Raw genomic sequence first — 8890 nt, 5'->3', positions numbered from 1 at the left:
CTGTCGGGTAGACCGTTCGCCGGGTGCAAGTCTTTCGATTTGACGCCACTTCGGCGACTTGTGCATCGATGGGGATGAAATGATGATGATTAGGACAACACAACACCCAGTCCCTGAGCGGAGAAAATCTCCGACCCAGGTGGGAATCGAACCCGTGCCCTTAGGATTGACATTCTGTCGCACTGACCACTCAGCTACCAGGGGGCAGACAAGATGGCAATCCAAGACAGCGACTTCTGCATACTGGCAGAGGCAGAGGCTCTGTGGCATCAGAATCCAAGATGGCTGACCTAGGATACTGGTGCGTTATGTATTGCTCTCAGACCTTTTGGGTTTACCCCCAATGCAGCTCAACTGAGACAAAGGATGTTTGTTTATCCAGCAGGTCATAGCCTGGCCGTTAGACAAATGATGTTTTTCTCCCACTAGTCTGAGCTTGTGGTTCTAGGACAAAGAGCATTGTCTCACCTGAGACAAAGGATGTTTTTCCTCCGCAACACAAGTCCAAGCCTGTCTGGTATTCGCACTCAGTACGAAAGGTCTCTGTCTCCCCTGCAGATGCTAGCCTGAGTGTTGGCTACATAAACATGTTTTTCACCCTACATGTAGTAAACAGTTTTAACTTGCCTGCTTACCTACTTTCAGTTCATTCAGCTTGAATTCAGTTCATTTCAGAATAAATTCACTTTAAGTTTAAAAATGCTGCTAACCTGGCTGTCCATAGTTTAAACAATTCCCCTCTGACAGCATCCAAAGTTTGGGCCTGTCTACCTGTGCTATGCTGAGAAAGGATAAGAACGGATACTTCTTCAATGGGCTCTCCATGCCATCTCCACATTGTCTGCAGTAGCAGACTAGTCTGTATGTACCACTGCCACTGCACCAGGCTGGGGTGGAGGCCAGGCCGCTGCTGCCTCACCTCTCCACTGGTTTGACTGCAATTGGTGCAGCACCCATTTCTGCTGCAATGCATGCTACTCTCACACTACCCTTACTGATACAACTGACGCCACCCACAAGCATTGAGTAGGTCGCTCTGACAACTGCCTGCTTGGCTGCTACTGGTGTGGTATGTGACATTACATCAACAGACATTCACCGCCCACCCCCACCCCTCCACCCTCCACATGCTGCCCACCAGCAGCTGCTGTTTCCCTGCACCTTGCTCCTCAAAACACAAAGTGCCTAACACTGCATGTAGCCTCTGTTCATAGCACAATTGCCAATGTGACCGGATCTGTTGCATTCTATTCATACCTGAGACAAAACTGAATGTTAATACCTGCAGTACCCACTGCAAACAAATAATACAGGATGGTGGAATGAACACAGTTCATCATAGTTGCCACTTCTTGATTACGAAGATGTGGATCAGTGTGGATTAATGTATTTAAATGATCTTCATCAAATCAAGAAGGTCTTCATGAATGTGGAGAGTTAATTATGTCAAAAGTATCGTCCTTAAAATAAGAAAACCATTTTCTTGCCATGCTCTGTCCAATGGCACTACCCCCTACACAGCACAAATTTTCCTGGTTGCCTCTACCACTGTCACCCCTCTACTGAACTCTATGATCTGATTTCTCTACATGCCACATCATCTTCTAGCTGCCGCAGGTCCTTGCACAATCTCCAACAAATGACAAAATTATATTATGTAACTACAAACAAAAAATGATAAGTAATAAATAAACCTAACTAGAATACCAACACATACAACAAAAATTTATGCACCAACCCAGTATACGAACATTATTCCATATAAATTATCAATGTTTAAAAACTGCACTTAAACTACTGCTTATGGCTAGTACATCATAGCTGAGGGGAAAGGAAGGTCATTACTGTGGATCCCCCTTCCCCCCCCCTCACCCTTAATTTATTGGGAGCTTCTTATAACACTATCATCCTCCCCATACCTGGAATTCTCAGACTTTTTTTTTTTTAATTGTGTAGGCACCCTGACATTTGTGTAAGAGAATGATGGGCTGGACCAAGAGGATGACTCACACTGAAAGGAGTGTGTGGGAAGGAACAAGTGGACAGTTTCTGTGATATGTGGTCTATCTGATAGAGTTTGCAGAGGTAGTGCGCCATTGTTAATTCTCACACTTACTCCAAGCTAGCAAACTAAATGAACTCACTGGGATTCTGTAACCTTGGGAAGGTTAAATGATCAATTTGACAGGGGTCTGAGCTTTCTCATCCTGTTGCAGCATACAGAGCCTAAATGTATTCATAGCAGTAAAAGTAACAGAAGTTACTGAGTTCAGAATAATGCAGTAATGAATTTGATGCTACTTATTTAAGTATATATTACTATGTTACAGAGTATAGCCCACGAATCAATCAATCTGCCTATCTATCTTTCTTTGGACAACTGATGGCAAACAGCAAAGCAAACAGTGGAAACATTCCACATACCCCTGCCACAGAAATCCAAAACTTTTGACACAAGTTCTGGGAAGATCATGGTGACCTCCTTCTTCGACTGCAGTGGCAATGTGCTCATTGAGTTCCTCGAGCATGGAACCACAACTGGTGCACATCACTATGAAGACACTTTGCTCAATAATGTCCATCACCCCCCCCCCCCCCCCCCCCCCCCCCGGTCTGTCAAACGAAGGCTGTGGCTATAAGGCTATGCCTGAGTGAATTGGTTGGGATGCAATGACTGCAACATCCTCTGTACAGCCCAGATCCTTCACCGTGTGATTTTCAAATCTTTGGCAACTTGAAGAAAGGTTGGTTTCAGTTGGATGTGGACACGCAAGAGTGGCTGCGGCGGTGGATCAGTGCTTGACCACATACTACATAACAGTAGTTGATCATCTTGTCCCCCAGTGGGATAAATCTCTTAATGTGTGTGGCAATTACTTTTGAATGAAATGATCCCATGGTCCCATTGTGGCAAGCATTATGTTTTCGTGGGTAGACTAATGGTTATAGATGGATTAACTACTTGTATCTGGGAAATTTTCTAGTTTCTTGGAATCTATGAAATACCTGGTGGGATTTATAAGTGTATTTCTCAGGGGAGATTAATTTTAACTTAGCATAAATAATCTATCTACATTCTTAGGTAAATTGTGGAACAAAATGAAAAAGGAATAAACAAATAACTGGGAGATACATTTATCGGTTTCTTGAGTGACCAGATAGAAATATGAAGATGAGCCAGATGCCTGATAGGAACTAGTAACTAAGTGGATGTTCTCAATAATGGAACAATCCTTTAGGCAGCTAGTCTACATAGAAAGATGAAGTTAACATAGCATGACGTAATTTGGAAAAGTTAATGCAGTAAAAATATTGTTTTCAGCAGAAACAACAAGTACTTTAAACAAAATGACTCTGTGAAAAGGAAACCCTTGCGAGCAATGGCGACTTCCATGAAGGCTGGCACGCAATGCTACTGGTACCACTTGTGCGAGTTCCATCGACTCTGGCCCTGGTCATATCATCTTTGTTTGGTAATGTGTTCCCTCTTGGACTGTGTGGTAATAAGTGGGGTGTGGGACTGAGTTGGATGGGTGTTCTGAGTACTCATGGTGAAGGGAGCAAGTTGAAACCATTACCCATTGGGCTATCGGGGCCCACATTTTTCTGTAGTGTTGACTGTTGGCCTCCTTAGCATTTATTAGAAATTATGTATGAAGACTGTTCAGTATGTACTGTACTTAAAGACTGTTAATTCTACCCCAGTGTGGGCTGGCCAGGAATCCAGTTCCTTTATACCTTTCAGTGGTCTCTTTTCGTGTTGTGAGAGTCAATCTGGAGGTTTCCGTAAGTGCCAAGCTAGTATTTGGCAATTTTAACCTGGTACTTGAAATCGTTGCTCATTATCATTGAGTATTTGATACTACTGATTGTAATTTCTGTTCATTGTAGATCTAATGGCACTTCCTGCAGCAAGTTTTTGGATTTGACCTGTAACTAAAGTTGTATAGGCTCAGCCAACAGATTTGCATGTGTGGGTAATGTGTGTGTTCGTGTTTGTATTTGTATGATCTCTTACTTTGTGTTGAGGAACCCTTCAGGTTGTAGGTGTACATCTTAACTGCCCATCTGTCATTTGACACACATCCAAATTACAGAGTCTATTAGTCAGTAAGAGTCCCCAGTAGAGGTATACCTCGACTCATTTAATCTTGTTTGAATTATTATGAAATTTTTTGTTTAAATGAATTTGAACATTATTTCTTGTTATTCCCAGCAAGGCTAACCTGCAATGTTTATGAGTGAGGTTCTCCTATACTGAAGTTTTAATAGTAGTTTGTTTCCTTGAAAGCAATCTTTAATTGGCCATTTAAGTATTGCTATGCATGTTAATTTCTATCAGACTTGTTTGCTGTTTGTTATTTGGTACACGCAGACAGATTTGTATCAGCAGTGACATGTTGCTGTTCTGCTGGTCCATGGCAGAGACACGTTTCCTCCTGCTTTGGTGGCTTTCCCATCATTGCACAAGGACCAGGTGTTGGTGAGCCACAAGCACTTCTGCAACTCTCTCATTCCAGCCTCAAGTTGAACAGTCTATTGTCATTGTTTTGATATTGTGACTTGGTGGGGATGACACCAGATTAGGAGGTTATTTACTCACTATTTCTGTTACTGTAAGGTCCTTGCGGACTTGTGATGCAAGCCTTTGGCCAAATTGAGCACTGAGCTTGGTGACTACCTGAAAAAAATAAGTAATTTAATTGTTGTTGTCATTTTAATAGTATTTTAGGAGCCCCATAGTTTATTTAAGTGCTTAACTTCATTTATGTGTAAGAGGCTTATGGCCAGTCAGTGTAACACTACTGTTTGCTCCAGGTTTTACACATGCATAGCAATTGGCCAGCTTGGCCGTATCTTATCCATATGAGAGCCGAATAACCTGTGGAGATGTATGCATTTGATGTCTTTTATTTGACATTTGTTGAACTTATATTCAAGTCCTGTTGTGCCACTGCTGATTCATTTAATCAATTAACTGCCTGTAACTGGGCCACCATTCTATTGCACAGCTGACGTGTTCTTCGAGTAACATTTGTAATTTTATATGTAATGCAAATGTCCCAATGCATTGTGATTTTAACTTAAAAACCTCAACTATTTGTATTTATCTGGCAATAATCTTGGTAACTGTTATTTGGCTTATGACAGAACTGTTACTAAATACAAATATTTCTTTCAGAATGATAATTGACACATCAAGTTCGGCCACCTTTCCACGGCTTATGACAGAACTGTTACTAAATAAAAATATTTGTTTCACAATGATAAATGACACATCAAGTTGGGCCACCTTTCCACGGGTTTTCTTAAATTAATCCCAGTCCTTGACCTGGGTCCAAACTGATAGCCGCAGAGCATGGCTCCATTTTCCTTGGCAAGCAGGGGTTTGAGTTGTCTATCCTCTGACATCATGTATCATTCCTTTGAGTTATTGTACCAATACATTTGTCATTAACTGAGTTACTTCTTGAGTTATTATATCAATACTTTTGGTCATTTTTAGGATTTCACTGCCTATCATAAATTCCAGAGGGAATCCAGGGCTTTCACATTTTAAGAGGGAGCATTTGCAGTACGAATTAAAGGTTCGTGGGCTGCCTGTAGAAGGTAGTGTCCCAGAACTGGCAGCCAGAATGCGCGTGGTGGTGGACAGTCCACTTTGCTTTCTTCGGACACCGTTTGGGAGGTAAGTGCCTCTCTTCCTATTATTTCAGCAACATTAGGTGATGTGCAACATAATGTGTTTCTCCTAGAGGGCAGTCAACCCACCTATAAGAAGTCTTGTACGATCCACCTGTATCTAGCACTTTGTTGTAATTTGTAATCAGCTCTTATTGATAAGTGGTCCAGTGCCCAAGGTCTTGGTAGTTTGCACCCTCCTACTTCGCCAAATTGCCCAATCCTATTATGTGCCTCCTTACTGGTATACCTGATTTGTCTACTGATGATTTGCATCAAGTTCAGCAAGTGCTGTGATTGAATGTCCTGTTTGCATCTCATGTTGATGCCCTGGCTGCAAATGCCACGCCACGTTTCTTTATCCATTAACAAAAGAGACACTGAGTATCTTGGTCTCTGAAATCTTGATACATCAGGATTCCATAGGACAGCTCAATGCTCGAAGGTACAGACCAACAGTTGTCATCGCATATGCACAGTGCGCTAGATCAGAGGTATTATCGGTGGGTCCAGGCATCTTCCAAGACTTTGAACCAACATGTTGAACATATTGTATGGCTGTGTCAGCACTTGGTATTGGGGGTTAATGAATCAGATAGTATCTTCAATATTTTAGAAGGCAAGCACTCACAGGGTCAGTCTCACATGGTGTTTGCACGCCACCCGACTAATTTTAATGAATTTCAGGAATTGCTAGATTCAATTGAGGCACTGACCTTTTCTGACAAGCAGTGCAGGCCAAATGGAAGTCTACCATTGACACCTTTTATTCCATAGGATAACAAATAGTGCTCTGAATCTGTTTGGTCAGGTCGCAAGCATTGTTTCAAGCCCCAGACCTAAGAGTTGGTTCCATGCAGGGGGAGGTCAAACACGTTGGAGGAGGTTACGTTTCCCTGCATGTGTATTCATTCTATGGATAGATCTTCTGTTCCTTATGTTTGTGCCCGTGTTGGACAGGAAACAGTTTGCACATTATTGGACTTTGGAACTTCGGTCTCATTACTTGGTTACAAATGGTACCTGGAGTTTGGCCACTTGTGTAAATTGACTACTTTGGCACACCTTCCTAGAGATGACTCTTATAACGTCAAGTTGCACACATATATTTCAAAAATGACACAACACATGTAAGTCACAGAGCAAGTAGACAAAGTAAGACATGTGTACATGGTAACATTCACATCAGCACTGAGTCCAAGTCTAGCGGCCGCTGGCTGGCTGGCCGCTTAGGTGGCGCGGTTGCTGCATGGCTGTCAGTGGCACTTTGAACGATCGGCAAGTCACAACAATGACATGTGGCAAATGGGCAAAACTTGGCTCTGGTTGGTGAGGTATGTGATAGTTTATCCGTTTGTAACTTCTCATGGCCAGTCAAACTTCTCATACATAAAGACTTGGCAATCACCTTGTTGCTCGGCTGTGGTTTTATTCAGCGGATCTGACTGGTCCTTGCATTTTGCAAGTGGTACCTTGTTCTTTAAATTCTCTCCACTGGAAAAGATAGCCCTCTGTTTTTTGTCACAATCTGAGCCTTATTAATTCTGTAAGTTGTGAAACTGGTACTTCGTTTGGTCATCTTCAGACAGAACAGGCAAGACAGTTGTTGGACAAGTTGCAGGAGTTTCCCTATCTCTTGTCTGACAAACCAGGTGTTACTAATTTTATTCAATATAATATTCGTATAGTTGATAATGTTCCAGTTTGATAGCTCCTTATCATCTTCCCTGAAATGAAAATTTTGAGGCAGGAGATCAATCTTATGTTGTGAGATGGGGTAATTAGACCTTCCTACTTCACCATGTGCTTCACCAATATTCCTTGTCCCTAAAGCTCAGGCACAGGACTATAGACAGGTTGTTGATTACAGCATCCTATGAGATAAGGGCTTTCTGGAAGCACTCCCTTTGCGTGATCTTCACAGCTGGTTTACAGGGTTTTCTGGGCTAGTTGCATCACCATGCTATTACCATATTCCCTTGACCAGAGAATCAAGCATGTCACTGCCTGTTGCACGGACTAGAATCTGTGTGAATTTAAGAGAGTGCCATTTGTGTTGGCAACTAGACTACTGTTCTTTCTCATTTATTGGATCATGCTTTGGGGGATTTGAAATTTGTGTCCGTTTACAGCTACCTTCATGATGTTGTAGTCTATAGCCATTCGTTTGAGGAACACCTTCCTCACCCTGGTCATGTGTCGTCCAGACTTCATTCTGTTGGGTTAATAGTGAAGCAGTCCAAGGTTACCCCCACCAGCTACCAGACCCATTTTTGGGTCACCTCATTTCAGATCAGGGCATTAGGATCAAATGGGAATGAACAATGGACCTGAAGAAGTTTTCTCCACCTAGGAATGAAAAGGAGGTCGTCAAGTTTATAGGAATCACTAATTATTTTCGTAAATTTGTTCCTAATTTCACGCAACTTCCTGCTTCCCGTAATAATCTGTGCAAGAAAGGAAAGCTTACTGTGGGAAGAAAGACAGCAGTGTGCTTTTGAGGCTATTAAGACCGCCATCACAAATACTCTGTTGTTGGCTGTGCCTAATTTCAACAAGAGATTTATTGTCCAGACTGATGCTTTGGGTGCTGGGGTTGCTGTGGTTCTTCTCCAGGAGGATCTGGGTGAAAGACGTCCTTTAGTGCTTGACTCAATGAGACGGACCGGTCCCAAACTTAGGTATACAATTTATGTACATGAGGCCTTTGTCGTTCTATTCGCCATTGAAAGGTTCAAATTTTATCTTGAACACAGAGACTTTGTTTTAGAAACCAAAAATCAGGTGTTGTGGTGGTTTTTGGCATGGCCCAGGAAAACTCGTAGGACTACAAGATGGGCTATCTGCATATCAGCCTTCTGTTTCAAGGTACACTATACTAAAGGCTCTGACAACCAGGTAGCAGACACACATGGTCGCACGTTTTAATATGAGCATTCAGGAGCCAAAGGTGAAGCTGGGCAACCTTGGGGTATTGTGTGAGGTGTGTTAGCTGAAAACTGCAATTGTTTGGCACCCTTATGGCCAAGCAGGATCAGGATCCATTTTGGGGACACATTAGGAGGCAATTGTTGTTCAGAGAGTGTGTTCCGAAGTGTTTGTTAAAGAATGGGATTTTGCATAAAATAGTAGGTGAACTCAGTGAGCCAAAGATTTCTCCCTCTGTTGCGTTAGTTCTCTCCATCTTTCATTATTTCCCTAACTTTTT

The sequence above is a fragment of the Schistocerca serialis genome, chromosome 2, assembly GCF_023864345.2.
Source record: "Schistocerca serialis cubense isolate TAMUIC-IGC-003099 chromosome 2, iqSchSeri2.2, whole genome shotgun sequence".
Lineage (NCBI taxonomy): Eukaryota > Metazoa > Arthropoda > Insecta > Orthoptera > Acrididae > Schistocerca > Schistocerca serialis.
The sequence above is the reverse complement of the archived record's forward strand: the minus strand, read 5'-3'. Positions refer to the sequence as shown.